The 22698-nt window shown below is 41.6% G+C and overlaps 1 protein-coding gene across 5 annotated transcripts in view; it reads right to left on the bottom strand.

Annotated features, from left to right (window-relative positions):
- LOC132776469 (proline-rich protein 5-like) overlaps positions 1–21137 on the bottom strand; it is a 157537-nt gene extending 136400 nt beyond the window's left edge. For 3 of the 5 annotated variants that reach the window (XM_060778157.2, XM_060778152.2, XM_060778155.2), the window contains exons 1-2: positions 20765–21137; positions 2107–2226 (exon numbers count right to left, since the gene is read on the bottom strand). The gene's annotated coding sequence lies outside the window, so the exon portion shown is untranslated. Of the gene's footprint in view, positions 1–2106; positions 2227–20589; positions 20730–20764 lie in introns of those variants that run through there. The other 2 variants (XM_060778154.2, XM_060778153.2) reach the window with 2 other exon arrangements.
- Between the last annotated feature and the right edge of the window lie 1561 nt (positions 21138–22698).

The following is a 22698-nucleotide window of genomic DNA, read 5'->3' as shown; positions in this document are numbered from 1 at the left end:
TATATAGAAATCTCATGGAACAATAAAGGTTTGTTCTATTTTTTCCACACTTTTCCATTTTTTGGGATTAAATTAGCAGCCCTTTCTTATTTCAGCTTCCAGGACCACATGTTTAACTAGAAAGTAGGGAAGCACAATAAAAAAATAGGGTAGCTGTGAGATTTTCGGGCTGTATGGCCATGTTCCAGCAGCATGCTGTCCTTACATTTCATCTGCATATGAATCTGGCCTCTTCAGTTGATATTGTTGTTTGAATCTTTTTATTAGATCCACCATTATGTGACTTTATGTAGCACAATCACATGCTGCAAGGCCTTTCTCTGGAACTCATTGCCCAGAGAGATTAGGAAAGCCCCTAACTGAGAAACCTTTAAAAAGAATCTCAAGACCTGGCTCTGCCGTTGCGCTTTTGGAGAGTAGTCACATAATCTTATGCTATTGCTCCCCTCAACGTTCTTGTCCTAGGAATACACCCCCCCCCCCCCCGTTGTACGAAGGTCTGTCTATTTCCCTGTCTCTCTACGAGTTCTCCCTTACAAATAATTCTGCTCCTTTATCTCACCCTGGGTTTTTAAATCATTTTATGTAAATGCGGCCCGCTCACAGTCATTATGTTTGGTTTATTGCTTTTTATGTTTTGTGTATATTGTTTATTATGCTTATATGTTTTGTACTTTAATGCTATGTTGTTTATTTTATTGTAATTTGTATTTTATTGTAATTTTTTTGTTTGGGCTTGGCCTCATGTAAGCCGCCCCAAGTCCCCGTTGGGGGAGATGGTGGCGGGGTACAAAAAAGTTGTTGTTGTTGTTGTTGTTCTTATTATTATTATTATTATTATTATTATTATTATTATTATCTAATCCTCCTAGACCACACAGACACCTTTTCTCAAATCTTAAGATTGGAGACCTGACAAGATTGCCCTTTTGTGTGACCCTATGAATAAACGAGTGGCCATCTCAATAAAAAACCATAGCAATCTTGGATCGAAAAGGCTATGGATATTATGGACATGGATATATTAACTCAGAAAGTAACACAAAATAGATCTCCATCCAAAAATACGGATTGGAACAAATTCGTTAATTTTTTAAAAAAGAATAACTACAAATATTATTAAAATAGGAATAAAAGAAGAATCCCAAGGGCCTGATACAGTAGTTTACAAGATAACTTTTGATCCCAAGAGATGGTGTGAATGAAGGAATATACATCTTCACCTGAGGGACCTGGAAGTAAAAGGGGGAATCTATATAATATATGTATTTTATATGTATTTTATTTTACTGATGTCGACGGTTGTTATTTTTTTCTTTTCTTGTCTCTCTGTAGAATAGACTCTGTTGCGATATATATAGGTATAGTAATGTATATTATCGGTGAACCATACACATATATGTATGTATGGATTAACACATATAGAAGAAGCTACACAACTCTCAGCTACTGTTGTTGTTTACTTTTATGTTTGTCATGTCCAGTCCTCTTTAATAAAAAAAGAATGGCAAAAAACCAAAACCATAATGCATATATTATCTGAAGTTGCAAGCTTAAGAATATTTTCTTGCTTGCCAGTAGAAGGCTGTGGAAATGCGACAGAAGGCAGATTACAAGTTATGCAGGTTTGGTTGATTTACTCAGGTGCAGAAGCCACACTGTTGATGCACTTATGAAAGTCATGTTGCACCTTGGTCTTCACTTCAAATACAGGTTTGAAGCACACTATTTTCCTGTTTAGGACGCCATATATTTTGCTGCTTCTGCCTTAGGTGTGGGAAGGAAGAACTGAGTTCCTCTGAACTGTACTCCCTTTTCCTGTTCTGAAGGAAACAGATGTTTAGGTCATTCAAATATCCCATTTGATTGAAGAGAGCTGCTATCAGTACAGGAAGAGAATGGCTGCTTGCCAACTGCTCAAATTGCCATGTGTAGTATGGGAGCAGGTGGGCAACTGTGATCCATGGAGAATATTCTTCAATAACTCAAAACCCCTAGAATTCCACTCTCCCAGCCATCTGCCTATACTACTGATTGAGCTGTACAAACACAAAGCTCTCTGCAAAGAGCAACTAAACAACACCAGAACATTGAGAATCAGCTTACCTGCTGAAGGGTTCAGAGAAGATTTGTGTTCAAAATGCAGTATTTCTCTATGCTCGTGTCACAACTGGGGAATTCAAGCAGTCTACAGAAGTTGCATGAAGTAACGCAACAGCAGCCGCTCTGCAGATTTAACAAGTTACATTAAACAAAATTAGTTTGCCAATGATATCTTTTTAAGTCTTTGGCATAGTTCCCTAGTTCCCATGCCAGAATATAACTCATCATGTAATGAAGCATAAACACATGCAGTTCAAACACATACATACAATTTCTCTCTTTATGCCAACTTCTTTCCTCTATTTCTGCAGCACAGATTTCTGAGCTGTACGTTTCCTAGGGCAAATACCTCCCACTTTGTATTCTAATGTGCCATGCATACTGATGGGAGTTAAAGGTCAAGCATCCCATATCGGAAAATCCAGAATCCACCAGTATCCAAAATTGCTCACATGTGTGGTTGAGATGATTCAGTGTACAGAAACTTTGTTTCATGCACAAAATTAATACAAATATTGTATATAAAAGATCTTCAGACTATGTTTATAAGATGGATATGACACAATTAATGTAGTGTCTAGACTTGGATCCCATACCCAAGACATCTCAGTATGACTATGGAAGTATCCCAAAAATCTGGAAAAAATCTGAAATCCCAAATATTTCTGGTGCCAAAAATTTTGGATAATATTTATTCAACCTGTATATATAATTTGTGCATAACTAGTATTTCATAACTAGCCCTAAACGGTTCCGGCCCAAGCTACCTATCTGACCGCATCTCTGCCTATGAACCCACCAGGACTTTGAGATCTTCAGGGGAGACCCTGCTCTCGATCCCGCCTGCTTCTCAAGCTCGGCTGGCGGGGACGAGAGATAGGGCCTTCTCGGTGGTGGCTCCTCAGCTGTGGAACGCCCTTCCTACGGACATTAGACTAGCACCATCTCTAATGGTATTCCGCAAAAAGGTGAAGACCTGGATGTTTGTGCAGGCGTTTGAGTAATTTAGTGCAATCTGGTAATGGAACATAGGAATGGAACAATGGACGACAAACCTGGACTACGCTTGGATGATGAGAAGATTGAGTACGGTTGTTTTTTGTAATAATTGTGCATTGTAATTGCTTATTGGTAATGTATGGATAATGTGTTAAGTCAATTGTTATATGTTGTATGGAACCACTGCTGTTTCTACTGTTTTTACTGTTTGTGAACCGCCGTGAGTCGCCTTCGGGCTTGAGATACAGCGGTATATAAGCAAAGTAAATAAATAAATAAATAAATAATTTCAGCACTGATTTGAAAATGGATTTTTGCCCTAGAGGAAGATAACTTACTATCTTACACTGTTGATGTTAACAACCCCATAATTTTGCATTAGCACGCAGATTTTAAAAAGTTTTCAGAGTATTTACAAACACATTATTCGGCGTCATTATCTCACAAAATAGAACTATCATATATACTCAAGTATAAGCCGACCCGAATATAAGCCACGGCACCTAATTTTACCAGAAAAAAAAGGGGAAAATGGATTGACTTGAGTATAAGCCAAGGGGTGGGAAATGCAGCAGCTTCAGTTTCAAAATATAAATAGATATCAATACAATTACATTAATTGAGGCATCAGAAGGCTAAATGTTTTGGAATATTTACATAAAACTGTAATTTAAGAGAAGACTGTCCAACTGATTAAACCATTATTCTAACCTTCTTCAATTGAAATGTGCTTATGTCTCCTTCCAATAATAATAGAGTAAAATAAATGTAATAAAACTAAATAAAACTAATAAATGTAATAATAACAATGAAGTAAAATAATAAATGTAATAATAATAATAGTAAAATGATAAATGTAACAACAACAACAACAACAACAGGATTCAATTACAAATCATCTTGACTCAAGTATAATCCGAGAGGGACTTTTTCAGCCTAAAAAATGGGCTGAAAAACTAGGCTTATACTCGAGTATATACAGTAAGCTAGCCCATGGGTTTCATAGAGAGCTAACTGAGATGGAGGCAAGAGACACTGGTAGAAAACTCTGAGAGAATCTGACCAAAGGTGAAATTCAGCTTATTTGAAGGCATACCTATGGTAGTACAGGCAAAAACAAAAACAAAACAAAACAACCCTTCTTTGTCGCCACTGAAAGAGCTGTTCAGCAGAACTGTTTTAAATGGTTAGAGATCTCCTACATCTTGGGCCATGGAAGGAGAATGCAGACCACGCAATAGCCTGCTGTGAACAATTTATTAAATGTAATGCATATAAAATCATGTGGCTCTGCTATGACTTGGAAGTTATAATATAATTCCAGTAGATACATCCTTGTCTCTTACACGCCCAATATTAAGGAGACATTTCCATTTGAACAAGCTGAAGATGTCACAGGATCCTTGGAGTGATGGACAGCTACTTTGAGGCGCTCTCTCTCTCTCTCTCTCTCTCTCTCCGTCCTACAGAAGGAGAACTAAGGTGTTCTGTCCCAGACTAAAAGAAGAATACATCCAATCTGGTATCAAGGCCACAAGCTTTGATTTTGAGAGGAGTTGGTAATGACTGTGTTGTTGAGGCCTCTTTTTAGATTTAGTGAGGGACTGAATATTGCATCTTAAAGAAAAAAAGTTAGAGTGCAGTGGGTTTTTTTAATGAACCAGGTCTCTAAAATCAACAAAACAAGCGACTATTCATTTTTATTTTATGTATTTAAATTTAACTTATTATTACCAGATAAATCACCCCACTTCTTCCCCTCCACTCATGTGAGATTATTTAATTTTATTCATTTTATTAGTTACTAAAATAGGTACATCCTGGTCTTTAGTCAGAGATCTCATGGTGATCTGCAATAAATTTAAAACAGTTTAAATAATGTATTTTTTAAAAAAGCTCAAAGTTATTAAACAATTTAAAATTATATGCATGCAAGGATTTGTGTCAAGCCATTTAGATTTACAAAGCTCTACCAAATAACCATATTTTCCAATGGTTGCTTGAATTATGGCAATGTTGGGGGCCCCGGTGGCGAAGTGAGTTAAAGCACTGAGCTGCTGAGCTTGTTGATCGAAAGGTCGCAGGTTCGATTCCGGGGAGCGGCATGAGCTTCCGCTGTCAGCCCTAGCTTCTGCCAACCTAGCAGTTCGAAAACATGCAAATGTGAGTAGATCAATAGATACCGCTCCGGCGGGAAGGTAACGGTGCTCCATGCAGTCATGCCGGCCACATGACCTTGGAGGTGTCTACGGACAACGCTGGCTCTTTGGCTTAGAAATGGAGATGAGCACCACACCCCAGAGTCAGACATGATTGGACTTAATGTCAGGGAACTACCTTAACCTTTACCTGGGGCCCATTGAACCAGCAAGAAGAGGCAACCTGTTACTGATTTGTCCCACAAGTCAAGGCCCTCGCCAACATTGCCCTGATAGCTGTGATGCTGAGGGCCCTTCTAGCAGACCTTAAACTTTAGGTAGCCATAGTAAAGGTAAAGTTTTCCTCTGACATTAAGTCTAGTTGTGTCCGATTCTGGGAGGTGGTGCTTATCTCCATTTCTAAACCGAAGAGTCAGTGTTGTCCGTAGATGCCTGCATGGAGTGCCGTTACCTTCCCGCCAAAGTGATACCTATTTATCTACTCACATCTACTCACATTTGCAGGTGCTGGGGCAAACAGCAGGAGCTCACTCTGCTCCCTGGATTCAAATCACTGATGGTCAGCAAGTTCAGCAGCTAAGCAGTTTAACCCATGGAACCACTGGGGCTATGGACAGCCACATAAAATTTAAATAAATATTTGGAAAATTAATTTCTGTATAGTTTAAGCACACTTTACCCAAAATACGTGGGACCAGGCCCGTAGCCAGGATTTCGATGCGGGGGGGGGGGGGGGGCTGAGTTTCAGGGGGGGGGTTAGGGGGGCTGAGTTTCGGGGGGGGGGGAGCTGAGTCTGAGTGAAAGAGGGTCTACCCTAGCAAACCTTTTGTATCATTACCCCAATACCCCCATGCATATGGGATATATTGAGTATGGTGATCAGATCATGATATGAATAAACATAAGTTTAAATAATGCACCAGTAAGGCCTTCTCGCGAACCACCATGAGAATTTCGGGGGGGGGGGCTGAAGCCCCTCAACCCCCCCCCCCCCCGGCTACATGCCTGTGTGGGACCAGAAGTGTTTTGGATTGTGGATTATTTTGGATATTGAAATACCTGTATTTGCATATAGTGAGATAGCTTGGAGATAGGATCTTTCATAAGTACTTCATATGCATAGACTTCAGGAAATTTTATACAATATTTTAAATAATTCTGTATATGAAGCCAAAAGTATGTACGTCAAACCATCAGAAAGGATAGGCAACATGGTATCAGTAACCCATGTGGACCATGTTGGATATATGAGCATTTTTGGAATTTGGAATTCCAGATAAGGGATGCTCAAACTGTATCAAACACAATACTTGAATTTATGATGAACAAAAGAATTTTTCATATTCATGCTACAAGAATGATTATTAATTTTATATATAAATGTATAATAACTATTTAAATTGACATTGATATATTAAATATAGTTCAAAAACAAATATGCAAGAAACTAAAATTTCATTTCCCTCTGAGCACAGCTTCTTTCTTTTTTTGGCACATGACAGTATAATTTCAATGGCAAACCATGATATAATTTTAATACTATCTGAGGAATACTGAGGGCACAGGGAGGCTACACAAAAGGGCTTGGAGGTTATACATGACTATACTTTCTCATGCAATAATTTACTTGGGAGATTGATTCACTAACACTTATTGCTGAGCCAATGGAGATCCATTTTCCTCCTGCCAAGAATCACATGAACCATAAATGAAACCCTTCTCTGCTCCAGTTTCAGCATAAGTGACTGTCAAAATAGAAGAAAGCTCATGTATCAAGACCAAGTCTCCTTGTTATGCACAAATTTGCAGTGCTGCATTTGCTAAAAATGAGAGAGAAATCAAGAAGAACTCTCAAAGTGATTAGACTGCAGATCCCAATATTTCTCACCATTGGCTATGCTGATTAGGGCTACTGGGAACTACAGTTGGAGAGTCACATGATTCCCATGCCTGGCCTAATACAGGGACATACTAGGATCCTAAGTGCTCATAACCTACATTTCTAAACCAGAGCCTTTAAATTGAAATGGTAAGGTGTTGCTAAACATGCAACCATTAACTGAATAACAGCACAGTTTCATAAAGAGGCAGATGGTTAAAAGGTCTTCTAATGCTCTCCCTCCATTTTTTTCCCATGTTGCCTGGGCTCAGGTGCCAATGAGAGCCTTGTGAAATAAGAGCAATCAGCTTCTAACAGGGTAAATAGTCCTTTCTCTCACACAGCCTTTCGCTGGTGGCAAGCTTGCTACAGCCCTATAGATGACAAACTAACACAATTAAACTAATTTTAACAAACAGCAATGCACGCTCAGGAAGAACTGAGCGTGCATAGTATTATCAGCTGACATTCAAATATTTATTTATTATTTATTTATTTACAGCTTTTATATTCCGCCCTTCTCACCCTGCAGGGGACTCAGGGCGGATTACAGTGTACACTAGGGCTGGGTAACAACGGAAAAATTTGTTTCTAAACTCGTTTTGTTTAAAAAAAATCGTTATTTACGAAATTTCGTAAATTTTGAATTGATTTGTTAATGGCGGACGTGATTGCGCAATACGCTATCTGCTCCGTGAACTCTTTATTTGTTTAATTTCTGCTCCTTTCGCACTGCCTGCCACTCCTTCCCTGTCGCTGACGATGGCATATGTTCTACATCAGAAACGAGAGCTGATGTGGTCTATCCAATGCAATCTTCTGAATCAGCACACCAAACTGAATCTAAAGGTGACCAAAAACTGATTCGTAACCGTTTTGGTACTAGTGTTTGAGGACCGGGACATCCGTAGGGATACCAAGGTGCTTGTCTATAAAGCTATTGTCCTCCCAACCCTGCTATATGCCTGTGAGACGTGGACTGTCTACAGATGTCACGTGCAGCTCCTGGAACGATTCCATCAGCGCTGCCTCCAGAAAATCCTGCAAATCTCCTGGGAAGACAAGCGGACAAACGTCAGTGTGCTGGAAGAAGCAAAGACCACCAGCATTGAAGCGATGGTCCTCCAACATCAACTCCGCTGGACCGGCTACGTTGTCCGGATGCCTGACCACCGTCTCCCAAAGCAGTTGCTCTACTCTGAACTTAAGAACGGAAAATGGAACGTTGGTGGACAGGAAAAGAGATTTAAAGATGGGCTCAAAGCCAACCTTAAAAACTCTGGCATAGACACTGAGAACTGGGAAGCCCTGGCCCTTGAGCACTCCAGCTGGAGGTCAGCTGTGACCAGCAGTGCTGCAGAATTCGAGGAGGCACGAGTGGAGGGTGAAAGAGAGAAACGTGCCAGGAGGAAGGCGCGTCAAGCCAACCCCAACCGGGACCGCCTTCCACCTGGAAACCAATGCCCTCACTGCGGAAGAAGATGTAGAGCAAGAATAGGGCTCCACAGCCACATACGGACCCACAGGGAAACCCATGATGGAAGACCATCTTACTCGTCCAACAAGGGATCGCTTAAGTAAGTAAGGTACTAATGTTGGAGTGGTCCCTGGTCTAAGTGGCCCCTGGCCAAAAAAAGGTTGGGAACCACTGGTCTAAAGCATCTCTCTGGTCTGAGAGTCTAACAGAGTCTCATGGCGTCAGTGTTCTAAAGCGTTCTGTTTCTATAGTCTTCTAAAAGCATACTGTTTCTACTGACTTCTAAATTGCACTGTTTCTTAAATGGAGTCTCAGTCCTGAATAGTGCCAGATCTGATCACATGGTCTGCAGCCCTTCCCGCAATACAAAGTAATTTCATAACAGCATGAACACATGGCAGTGTGTAAGCCCAATCTCTCTGCAGATCACTTAGCAATGTGAATAGGTACAAAAGTCCTATTCATAGGCTAAGCATACTCAGCAGCCACACCAGTTCATATTAATACTGTCCGCAGGGCAAACAATTCCCGAGCACAGCAGCAGATCAAAAACTGTACTGAAGATATCATCTGCTACCTGGATGGTGCCAGGGTGAGAAAAATTCAAGAAACACATTGTGCTGTGATCTAAGAAGCTGCACTTAGCATGTAATAAGATGATGGTGGGACAGGCACGGGTAAGGTGGAACAATGACAAGCCAAAACCTTTCACAGCACACATTTTGCAAGATAGCCTGTTTCAAATACAGAGGGCAAAGTTTAATCAGTGTCGTGGAAGTTAGAGAACCAGTTTATTCTGAGTTGGTCTTAATTTTGACATTCTGTGAAAAGGGGGAAATAATAAATATCTGACTTTACATTGAATGGTAAATCCTTACAGTTCTGGCATACGAATTAAACACAAAAAGACTGTTGAATTGTATGAGGATAAAACTAGGCTACTCCTTAGAATTAATACAATTTGACTTATGTTGCAATAAGTCAGAAATAATTTGAAGGCACACAATATGGTAGTTTTACAAGGCTATTTGATGATGATGATGATGATGATAAAAACACAAATACCATACTTTTAACTTGTGAAGTTATAGATGCAGGCATAAATACTTTAAATAAATAAATTAATAAATATTTGTTCATTGGGGAAATTAATATAGCATCTTAAAGTTAGCAGGAAAAGTATAACCTCTTTCCTTAATCGCAGATATAATTATACCACGTTATTGGGTTAACAGGAGAGGGAGAGAAGGAATTTGACCTAGTTATTCTATTGGGAAAGGTCTCAGATCATTCTGTGACATGTTATCCAATTTAGTTGTCAGGTTGCATTTAGAATTCCGCACTGGTCCTAGATATCTGACTTGCCTGAAAATGTAAATGCAAATTACTTTGGATTGGCACTTTAGAAAGAGCAGCGAGAGATACTTATAACCACAATTCTCTCTTTCAAAGCTCAACCTACACCCACACATCCTTCCACCTACAAAGCAAAATTCCAAAAACAGATTGAACAAGTACAAGATGACTTTAAACAAACCAGTTCTTATTTACAATTGGAATCTGTGGCAGCTTCAGCTAGCTCTTTTCTTCACAATGCTTAAGTGTGTTTGGAGCAGTCCTTGAAAACAAAATATGGGTGATATTCCTGAATGGCCTAGGTGGTCAGACAAGACGCTAGAACACCTTGTTAGATTTGCTAAAACATCAACACTTCCGTTATTTCACTTATTTCTGATATACATCAACACTGGAATCATATGCTATGCAGTTTTATCCTCATACAATTCTACAGTCTTTTTGTGTTTAATTCGTCTGCAAGTTCCTTTTATCAAGATGCTCTGGACTTTTTCCTCATACTTCTATTATGTTTTTTTGCAGAATAATTTCTAAACCTAATATAACTAACTAAATCTTTAGAAGCATTTTAGTTTCACACACAGACATAGTTTAACATCAAATCAATCCAATGTCTGCCTTCTTTCAACTGTGTTGTTATTTAATCTGGCCCTCTGACTTCTAAATATCCCCTCCTGCTGCAAGCTACATGCTGAGTAAAACCTATCAGCCTGTCCTAGGGCATTCACTGAGTTGGATTATTTGGACAACTCAATAGCAGTTGACTTTGGGTTTCATGCACATCCTAATCATCTCTTTTTTCCCACTTAATACTCTTCTGTTAGAAAAGGCAGTTAAACGAGGATAATGATTTTTGCAGCAAAAAAAGCCACATAAATGCAAGAGAATACTTCATTTGTGAGTACTGTCATATACGTGCATATGCCTTCAAGTCACCCAATGAATTTCAAACATTTTTCTTAGGCAAGGAATAATAGAAGCTGGTTTGGCAGTTCCTTCCTCTGAAACAGAATGCCTAGCACTTGGTATTTGGTCATTTCTCATTCAAGTACTAACCAGGGCTGACACTGTTTAGCCTCCAAGATCAAACAGGAAGTGATGCCTTTAAAAAACAGAATAGAGGCAGTTTTAAATTGAAAGAACATTCTAGACATATGTAGGTTTTTCACTAAATTATAATTGCCTCCAAAGAAAGGGAGTAACTTCTTTGCAAAGTCTATGTCAGCAATAATGTCACTGATTTAATTAAGAAATGGAAGAGGAAAAGCCTCTGGAATAAAACAGTATGCATATTGAATCGGCACAACACATTTCAAAAATGGCTTTTTGCATCAGAGTTGGAGAGAAAGCGCTCAAACTGAATGTGTGTAAAAATACTCTTGAAGGACGATCTATATTTAAATACAATGAGCTTTCCATTTATCTTTCTGCATTTGGTGCCTTCCTGGTGGTTTTTTCCCTCTGTTCTTTTCGCAACAGTTAAATGAAATAAAATGCATTCTATCTTCTAGGGAAAAAACAATTACAGTATAAGCTCATACCTACAGAACTGGAACCCATGATTTCACCTTCTCGCATCTGACAAAATACATCCCCTCTAGAGATTAACTAAGTCCTCTGGGTAATTCTATGTTATGCTTCCATAGAAAGATATCATAAGGTTTTGCTAGAGGACCTAGCAAATTCCTAGAAATATAACATGGCCATTGTATAGTGGGTGCCCAATTTTTGCTACATCACGTTTCCCAGAATTTCTAACTGCTGGGAAATACAGGGTGGGACTTCTAAAACTGAAACAACATCTGCAATTTAAAATGTAAAATGGAAGGGGAGAGAGCAGGCTAATAATTGTGAATTTAAGGTTCCAGGCAGGAATGTAAGATTTTCTTTAAAAATACCTTAAATTGGGCAGCATTTTCTGACATTGTGTAGCCTATTTGGATATGCAGATATCTGCAAGATTTATAAATATCTCAGGACCTAAGATTTACTGCTATCCACACAAATACATTCAGATCTTGTTTTTTTCACAGGCATTTGGTGAATAGGGAACTATGGAATGAGACATCAATAGCTTGAATAATGGATTTTAGATTTTGGAAAATGATTTGGACATGAGATCATGACTCAGCATTTTATAAGTGGTTTTAATCTGTTTGATAGATTCTTGTGTGTTTTAAGTCCTTACATGCTTAGATTGTTTATATTTTTATGATATGTGTTTTATTGTTTATCTGTGTGGCATTTAATTTTTGCAGGATTTGTAAGCCGCCTTGAGTCCCCTCCAGGGTCGAGAAAGGCAGGGTAGAAATTAAGTAAATAAATAAATAAAATCTTAATCATTTGGAATGCAAATCACACCTTTATTCTGCTTGGAACTGCTAGAAACTACGACAATGGCACATAGATCAATCACTTTTACCAGCACATTGGGATACCTCAATACTCAGTGCACTGAATCCTCTGTTTCTAAGGCTGCAAAATTATGCTCACTTAACTATGAATAAGCCTCACTGAATCTACCTCTAAACAAACATGCATAGGCCTGGTCAACGTGAACAACTGATTTTATTACATAAAATAAAATGAACTTGGTTGGATTCCTGTTGCTTAATCCAACCTGGAGTTAAAGACACTCAATCAATTCTCAAATGGGTGAGTCAACACATAGGTGAATTTAATTAATTTAATTAGTGTCCTTAAGTCAAGACTAGTGATAGGTTTTAGGATAGTATCTATGAAATACTTTTAACACTTGGATGTACCCAAGTATTATATAAATGCTATTATTTTTATAATCCACATGCACACTCAGGTGGCGTCACCATATCTTGGACCCAAGACTATATTCCTTATTTCTCTGATAGCTACATAGGAACTATATGGGCTGGATGGGAAGAACAAACTGAAACTGAATCCAGACAAGACAGAGGTGCCTGCCATCAAGGATCCTAAGCTAGAGTTCAGGATGAGGTTGCACTCCCCCGAAACACTGTTTACAGCTTGGAAGTGCTCCTGGATCTTTCTCTCCAAATGTCAGCCCAAGTAGATGCGACGGTCAGGAGTGCTTGCTACCAGCTTCAGCTGATATTCCAGCTGCGCTCCTTCTAGATTTGGAGGACCTAATTATGGTAGTACATGTGCTGATAACTTCAAGGCTGGACGTCTGCAATGTGCTGTACTTTGGGTTACCTCTGTAACAAGTTCGGAAACTCCAATTAGTTCAAAACATGGCAGCCAGACTAGTTACAGGAACATTTTGGGAACAACATATTACACCCAGACTGAAGGTGCTCCACTGGTTGCTAATTAGTTTCCACGTAAAATACAAATTGCTGTTTTTGACTTTTAAAGCCCTACATGGTTTGGGTCCAGGTTACCTACAGGATCATCTTCTCCCATATAATCTGCTCCTTGGGACACTGAGGTCTTCTGGGGGATGCTTGCTCCAGCCAACCAGAACTTGACTGGCAACTGTCACCAGTGCCGTAGCCAGAAAAAAATTTCGGGGAGGGTTGACAATTTGGGGGGGGGGGGTTGAAAATTTCGGGGAGGGTTGAAAATTTCGGGGGGGGGGGGGGGTTGAAACCTACCTCCTAGCTCATGCTGAAGCAAAGAATATAGCAAGGGGCAGAGCAGCCTTCAATAGCCTGCAGCTCTGCCCCTGTCTGCCCTGTCCATCAAGTCTGGCCTTCTTAATGAGAGCATTCAACACACACACCCGCAACTTGGTTGCTTCGCTACATCGGCTATTGCTGCAAGTAATGACAGTGTGAATAAATTGTCAATATTTGCTTGAGATAGTGCTTACAGTTCTGTAGGGACTCTTAATTTTTTGCATCTCATAGACTTAGCATGGGGATTTGGTTAACCAGTTAAAATTAATGAGTAAACCAGGTTTTTTTAAAAAAAATCTGAAACATATCGGGGGGGGGGGTTTGAACCCCTAAAACCACCCCCTCGCTACAGGCCTGACTGTCACTCAGAGGACCTTTTCATTGGTTGCCCAAAGACTACAGAACGACCTGCTGGAAGAGGTCCGACAGCTAAATGAGCTGTCAAAATTTAAGACCCAATTGAAGATCCATCTCTTTCTGGCAAGCTTATCCAGTCAATTTTAAGTCATGGGTTATTATTTACATTATATTGCTTCTATATGTTAAATATGTACCTGTGGTTGGTGTATGGTTTTTATATTGATGTGTTTTTATCTATATATTTTATTGTATATATTTTATGTTTATATGTTTTGACTTTGTTGCACCCCCACATCAGGAGAGGCAGGTAATAAGTAAATTTATTATTATTATTATTATTATTATTATTATTATTATTATTATGTCACAGTTTGTGTGCCTCAAAAAGAAATTGCATGGAAGAAAAATTACTTTGTTGCAATAGAACACATTATTCTGTCTACTAGCATGGCTTTCAAACTGAAATGTCAATATGTTGAGATGTTCTACTGATGACAATCACATTCAGTGTTTGTAACTGCAAATCAAACTGCTCTAAATGCAGGTGCATCTTTGTCTTATTGAAATAAATGGGACTTGTCATTGTTGCTTTCAAGTCATTTTTCTAGTATGTGTTTTTTTTCCAAGAATATTTGTGAAGAGGAAGTTGTTTCTCCAGGTCTGAGAAGGGATGACTTGCACAACATCATTTTGTGGGCTTTGGTGGCTTAGCAAGGATTTGAACACACACACCCTCATCACCCAAAAATCCTAAGGCTATCACCTTGTCTAGCTGCCAAAGAACAGCCAGCAGAGACAAGAGCAGAAGTGTGGGGCCACAACCAGCAGGCAGAACAACAACACAATCAATCCTTAATTTTTTAAAAAAATGAGGATATTCACTTAAATCCTCTCATGTGATACTTCTGTGTATTTCCCTTCACTGAATTTCCCTATCATTTTGTATCAAATATAGATGCAAAATAGTAAGAGACAGCATGTTATAGTGATCTGACTGTCAAATTCAGCAGGACACCAGAAGACCAAGTTTCAAATCCTTGCTCAGCAACAGCCATGGAAACCTCCTGGGTTACTGTGAGCAAGCCACACTTTCTCAGCCTTAGAAGAAGGCAATATAACCTCCTCTGAATAAATCCTGCCATGAAGAACCTCTTTCCCTTTTCTTAAATGAAAATCTTACAAAATCTTAACTTTCTTCTGTTATAGTAGAGTCTCGCTTATCCAACATAAACAGGCTGCAGAACATGGGATAAGCAAAAATGTTGGATAATAAGGATTAAGGAAAAGTCTATTAAATGTCAAATTACATTTTGATTTTACAAATTAAGCATCAAAGTATCGTATTTTACAACAAATTAAAAGAAAAAGCAGCTCAATACACTATAATCGTATGTAGTAATTACTGTATCGCACCAAAATATTGTGATGTATTGAAACAGCTGTGGATCCGGGCAGGAGAAGACTGCATTGGATAATACAGAACATTGAATGAGAAAAGGTTGGATAAGAGAGACTCTATTGTATTTCTCATCTCTGTGCTTTTACCCCTATGGCCCCTTAGTTACAAAATACCACTGAAGGTGACCTTTTCCCCATCAGCTTCCACTTGAAGAAATGATTAAATATTAACCTTTTCTTCTTCCCCACTCCTCGTTATTTCCTTTCTTTCTTTTCTGTTGAACCTAAACAGTGGATGCCAACAATGTAAAACAAAACTGATCTGGGAATAGGTGTTGTTCTTTTCATCTTCTGCTTTACTGACCACCAGTATTTAATTCTGAAAACTCTAAATCCAGAGCTCTGTCTGAAAGCATTTTTTTTCTGCTGACATCCATCATGAAGCCCACCAAAACATCTCTTCATTATATATCCTTCTGGAGACTGGAACTTATATTCTTCCCAAGGTTTTCCCACAACTATATTATTAATCAAAGAACTAGGTCACCCCCCCCCCCCCCAAAAGCAAAACATTAAACTGCCTATACATGGTGCATCAAATAACAACACATCTAATACAGAACATACTTTCACACATTACTAACCCCATAACGGGGCTAACCACATGTTTTGAATCAATTTTTAATGTTATTCTGAACTTACTGAATTCAATTTCAAAATCAAGTTTTTTTTTCTCTCAACTTCAAGGTCCCTTCAGATTCTACTGCTCTAAATGGTTTAAGGACCATGTTAATCACCTGTGTGACTGACCCTTCTTTACACAAATAACCTTGTTTTGTCTGCACATTCCAATGAGAAAAGTCATGAAGGTTAAACAATGCATTTAATTTTAATGTGGTAAGCTCTGAAAGAGTAAGGCAGGAGCTAGCTTGGCAAACAAGCCCACAACATTTACTGCTGCCATAATAGCACAAAGGATGTCTCAGGCAAAACAAACATTCAAAACTTTTTTTCCCATCAAATGTAACAGAAGACAGTCCACAGGAGTGCAGAATGGCAAGATCATTTCTCTGAAAGCCTCTGCTGAATCTTTCCTGATAGACAAAATCTCAATGGAACTAACATGATCTCCATGGGCTTCAGCCTACTCATCTGAAGGCTTTTTTTCGTGTCAGGAGTGACTTGGGAAATTGCAAGTCACTTCTGGTGTGAGAGAATTGGCCGTCTGCAAGGACGTTGCCCAGGGGACATCAGAATGTTTTGATGTTTTACCATCCTTTGTGGGAGGCTTCTCTCATGTCCCTGCATGGGGAGCCAGAGCTGACAGAGGGAGCTCATCCGCGCTCTCCCCAGATTCGAACCTGCGACCTGTTGGTCTTCAGTCCTACAGGCACAAGGGTTTAACACACTGTGCCACCGGGGGCTCCTTATCTGAAGGCTGAATTACATGTGATATGCAAGTGTTTTTGTGTCCACTTCTTGTATTTTTTGTTCCATAGCATGAACAAAAAAATCCTGTGTTGTGATGGCATCGTGTTCAACACCTATATCTGCTGCTTCGTACAAACACACAACTTACAACATGTTTCCCAAAATATTATGGCCAAAGGAAAGGGAAATTTACGTGTCTTCACTGTGTCCTCCATGGTGGGATATGCCAGTCTGAACCTGACATTACCTGGAGAAACAGCATCGTTTCACCTATTGCAGACAGTAGATCAAGAACTACTGGGAGATATGTAGATAGCTTGTAGTGGATTAGTAACAGTCTTTGACCCCCTAACCATAACCCTGAAGGTTCTAGTAAGAAACAAATACAGATCCTACAAAGCTTGTGTTTACACTCATTTGGTGCAGCATTTGCATTTCCTAGCTACACCAATATTATGTTATATCACTACCTCACTGCGAACATACTGAGTAAGAAAAGGTTTAAGTCAGCAATGACGGAGTGCTTGGTGGTGCTCAACCAACCTGGGCACCACCATCAAAATGTACCTCTAGTTTCTACATTTCTTCTTGATTCCCAAACAAAAAAAAATGGATAAATTATTCGACTTGGATGATAGTCAAATAAGATTGCAATGTTGTGGGAAATTCTTTGCTATAGTCTTAATTTTTGTGCAGTGTACTATGACTGACTGTCATATACCAGTATGGTAAATGTAAGGGAAAACCCTGCAATTGAAATAATGATAATAATAATAACAATAATAGCAACAACACTTTATTTATAACCTGCCCTTTCTCCTCAAAGGCAGAAATAAATAAACATCGTAAATCAATTGGATATTGCAGCAATGCCTGTGTACGGACATCACCCGAACCCTTCAATCATCTAAGGCCCCTTCTACACTGCCATATAATCCAGATTATTAAATCATATAATTCAGATTATCGGATTTGAACTGGATTATGCATTTACACTGCTACACAATACAGTTCAAAACAGATAATCTGGATTTTATATGGCAGTGTAGAAGGGGCCTAAAACTCCACATTACAGGAGGAAGGGGATATTCATGCATTCTCCTCCCATGGATTCAATGGTAGACTCATGTAATCCAGTTCAAAGCAGATAAAGGGATCATCTGCTTTGAACTGGATTCTATGGCACTATAGATTCATATAATCCAGTTCAAAGCAACACTGTCATATAATCCAGATTATCAAAGCAGATAACCCCTTTATCTGAGTTGAATGGGATTACATGAGTCTGCCATTGAATCGATGGATGGAGAATGCATGAATATAGAGCACCAATTAGGAAGAACTTCCTGACTATAAGAGCAGTTGAACTCTCTGCCTCAGGGCCCTTCCACACAGCCATATAAACCAGAATATCATGGCAGATAGTCCACAATATCTGCTTTGAACTGGGTTATCCACATGGTCACATAATCCAGTTCAATGGGTTATAGGGCACTTCCTCAGTATCTGCTTTAAACTGGAACATATGAGTCCCCGCTGCCAGATAATCTGGAATAAACAGATAATCTGGGATGAGATCCTGGGATAAAGGGGCAGAGTGGAAGGGCCCTTAGATTGTAGTGGGAGCTTCTTCCTTGGAGGTTTTTAAACAGAAGCTGGATGACCATCTGTCAGGAGTGCTTTGACTATGCTTTTCCTGCATGGCAGGAGGTTGGACTAGATGACCCATGTGGTCTCTTCCAACTCTATTATTCTATGATTCCATGATTCAACAATTTTGTTTGTTTGTTTTTGACATGCCGCTGAGTGCACTTTAGTTTTCACCTAATTTGGGTTCCCAGATGTTCTTGAATGATAAGGGGATAAAGGAAATTGCAACCAAATTCCTTTTAGCACTGAGATTGAATGGTTAAAGGATGTTTCAAAGTCAGACAAACCCACCAGGGTTGTATCAAAATCCAGATCCTGACTAAACAGAAAACATGGCAGCCTTTCAGATGTTACTGTGGCTCCTTCTACACTGTGCTTAGATCCCAGGATCTGATCCCAAGTTACCTGCTTTGAACTGGATTATGAGAGAGCCCTCCCACACAGCCATATAACCCAGAATATCAAGGCAGAAAATCAGAGTATCTGCTTTGTGAGGAGCCTCCCCCCCCCCCCCCGGGTGGCACAGTGGGTTAAAGCGCTGAGCTGCTGAGCTTGACCGAAAGGTTGCAGGTTTGATTCCGGGGAGTGGCGTGAGCTTCTGCTGTCAGCCCTAACTTCTGCCAAGCTAGCAGTTCGAAAACATGCAAATGTGAGTAGATCAATAGGTACCACTCCGGCGAAAGGTAATGGCGCTCCATGCAATCATCCTGGCAACATGACCTTGGATGTGTCTATGGACAACGCCGGCTCTTCAGCTTAGAAATGGAGATGAGCACCAACCCCCAGAGTCAGACATGACTGGACTTAATGCCAGGGGACAACCTTTACCTTTACCTATCTGCTTTGAGCTGGGTTATCTGAGTCCACACTGCTATATACAGGGGCGGCTCAACCCATTACGCAAAGTAAGCATTTGCAGTATAGTTGATTTTGCCCAGGGGCGCTCTTGAGGCACTCTTGGGGGAAAACAGACCTTGACATATGCGAGCTGTAGTTACTGGGATGTATAGTGGAAGGTAAAAGGAAGAGGGGCCGGGCAAGGGCAAGATGGATGGATGGCATCCTTGAAGTGACTGGACTGACCTTGAAGGAGCTGGGGGTGGTGACGGCTGACAGGGAGCTTTGGTGTGGGCTGGTCCATGAGGTCACGAAGAGTCGGAGATGACTGAACGAATGAACAACAACATAGTTCACCTACAATCAAAGAGCATTCTGAACTCCACCAATGATGGAATTGAACCAAATATGGCACACAGAACTCCCATGACGAACAGAAAATATATATCAGTGATTGGTTGGGGGGGGGGGATGCAAAATACTGTTTGCTTACCTTGAAAATTACCTAGGGCCGCCTCTGGCTATATATTCCAGTTTAAAGCAGAACATGTGGGATTTTATTCAGCTGTGTGGAAGGGGACTCATGGCCCTTCCAGACAGGCCCCACATCCCAGGATCTGATGCCAGGTTTTCTGTTTATTCCAGATTATCTGGCAGTGCGGACTCGTATAAAACGTGGGATCAGATCCTGGGATATAGGGCCCTGAGTCCCTCCTGCCATATAATCTAGGATAAGCAGATAATTTCAGATCAGATCCTGGGATATAGGGCCCTGAGTCTCCCCTGCCATTTAATCTGGGATAAGCAGATAATCTGGGATCAGGTCCTGGGATATAAAGCCAGTGCGGAAGAAGCCTGTATCACAACTCCCATCCACTCTAGTCATGCTGCTTGACGAGGAAGGAAGGAATAGGAGTCTAGAACCAGGAGGGCGATGAAAAAGGACAGGGAGGGCCTTGAGTTTGAGACACGTGCGGCAGATAACCCCAAAACCCCTGCGGAGGAGACTCCAGACTGAATGATAGCCATCTACTTTCACCTTGTCAGGGTTTCACACGCCTCAGGCAGGCGTGTGAAGCGTCGAGGTGAAGCGGAGAGAGTCGTCCCTTTGGCTGTGGTTACCACAGCCAAAGGGACGACTCCCTCCGCTTCACCTCGACGAAGCGGGATACAAATATAGGCCACAAGGGCGTGCCACCTCCGCGAGGCACACGCACACACTTCGAGCAGACGCCTGAGAGCGGGCGGACTCCCTGGAAATGGGGTGGGCTCGCTTTCACCCCCTCAAACCCCAACCCCCCTTCTATTTCCCTCAAAAGTCACCTGAGGCGGGAGCGCTTGGAGTCGCCTTGTTAGATGGTCACCTTCTCTCTCTGTCTCCCCCCCCCCCTTCCAAATTCTCTGTGGTCTCGTCCGCTGAAGGAGACCCGCGTCGAGAAGGGAACGGACCACGTGCAGGGAAAAAGGGGGGGGGGGTTGGGGAGTTAGCCTTCCTCACCCAAAGCTGCGGGGGTTGGTGGAATGTTATCTTCTGTCCCTCGCCCGGATTGGCTCACCGTGCTTTTGGAAGCGCTTGGGTCTCCGCTCAGAGGCAGCAGCAGCAGCGCGCGCTGAGGGCAAGGCGGCGGTGCAGTGCGATGGCAGCGGGGGGCGGGGGGAGGAGGAGGAGGAGGCTGTCGCGGGGAGCCCTCTCTCTCGCGCTCTCTCTCTCCCTCTGGCGCGCGCACGGGGCGGGGAAAAGGAAAACCAACGGCGCGCGAGGCTATCCCTCACATCTCCTGCGCGAGGCTTTCCCTCGCATCTCAAGGTGACGGCCGGATTGGAGGGAGGGGGCATCCCTGGGAAGGAGACTCCCTACCACCTCTAATACGGCTGAGCGTTTGCGCATGCGCGTTTTGGACAGTTTGGAAGTCTGCAGTCTTCTAAGCCAGGGGTCCTCAACCTTTTGAAGCTGAGGGCTGGTTCAGGTTCCTCACTCAGGCCCCAGCTGTATAAAATCCACATTAAACTGAATTTAATGGACTCAGATAATCCAGTTCAAAGCAGACTGGATGAGGGCTAACAAATTGAAACTGAATCCAGACAAGACAGAGGCACTCCTGGTCAGTCGAAAGGCCGAACAGGGTATAGGGTTACAGCCTGTGTTGGACGGGGTTACACTCCCCCTGAAGACGCAGGTTCGCAGCTTGGGTGTGACCCTGGATTCATCGCTAAGCCTGGAACCCCAGGTCTCGGCGGTATCCAGGGGAGCATTTGCACAATTAAAACTTGTGCCCGTACCTTGGGAAGTCTGACTCGGCCACGGTAGTCCACGCTCTGGTTACATCCCGCATAGATTACTGCAACGCGCTCTATGTGGGGTTGCCCTTGAAGACTGCCCGGAAGCTTCAGATGGTCCAGCGCTCGGCAGCCAGGTTGTTAACGGGAGCAGCTCTCAGGGAGCATACACTCCTCTGTTGAGCCAGCTCCACTGGCTGCCAATCTGCTACCGGGCACAATTCAAGGTGCTGGCCAGGCATGTAGCCGGGGGGGGGGGGGGGGCTCGGGGGGCTTCAGCCCCCCCCTGAAATTCTCATGGTGGTTCGCGAAAAGGCCTTACTGGTGCATTATTTAAACTGTTATGTTTATTAATATCATGATTTGATCACCATTCTCAATATACCCCATATGTATGGGGGTATTGGGGTAATGATACAAAAGGTTTGCTAGGCTAGACCCTCTTTCACTCAGACTCAGCCCCCCCTGAAACTCAGCCCCCCCGAAACCCCCCTGAAAATTTTTTAGTCCCCCCCCCCCCCCCCCGAAACGAAATCCTGGCTACAGGCCTGGTGCTGGCGTTAGCCTATAAAGCCCTAAACGGTTCTGGCCCCACTTACCTCTCCAAACGCATCTCCACCTATGAACCGACTAGGACATTAAGATCGTCCGGGGAGGCCCTGTTCTCGGTCCCGCCTGCGTCACAGGCATGGTTGGCGGAGACAAGGGACAGGGCCTTCTCGGTGGTGGCCCCTCGGCTATGGAATGCCTTACCTGTAGACATCAGACAGGCCCCTTCGCTGTTGGCGTTTCGGAGGAAGGTTAAGACTTGGCTCTACGAACAAGCGTTTGGCTAAACAGTGCAACTGAACACAGGAAGACGGTAAAATTGAACATAGGAATGGTACAAGGATTATGAGAACGGATTCTGATTTGTTATCGAGGCGTTATGATATGATAATGATTGTTGATTTTGTCTGTTGTGTATGATGTGTTTTAACTACTTAGGATATTGTTGTGATAACCTGCATTGTGTAAACCGCTGAAAAATGCGGTATAGAAATAAAGCAAATAAATAAATAAATAATCTGCCTTGATGTTCTGCGTTAGGTAAATGTAAAGGTTTTCCCCTGAGATTAAGTCCAGTCGTGTCCAACTCTAAGGGTTAGTGCCAGG

This window comes from Anolis sagrei, chromosome 5, assembly GCF_037176765.1.
Source record: "Anolis sagrei isolate rAnoSag1 chromosome 5, rAnoSag1.mat, whole genome shotgun sequence".
Classification (NCBI taxonomy): domain Eukaryota; kingdom Metazoa; phylum Chordata; class Lepidosauria; order Squamata; family Dactyloidae; genus Anolis; species Anolis sagrei.
The sequence above is the reverse complement of the archived record's forward strand: the minus strand, read 5'-3'. Positions and strand labels throughout refer to the sequence as shown.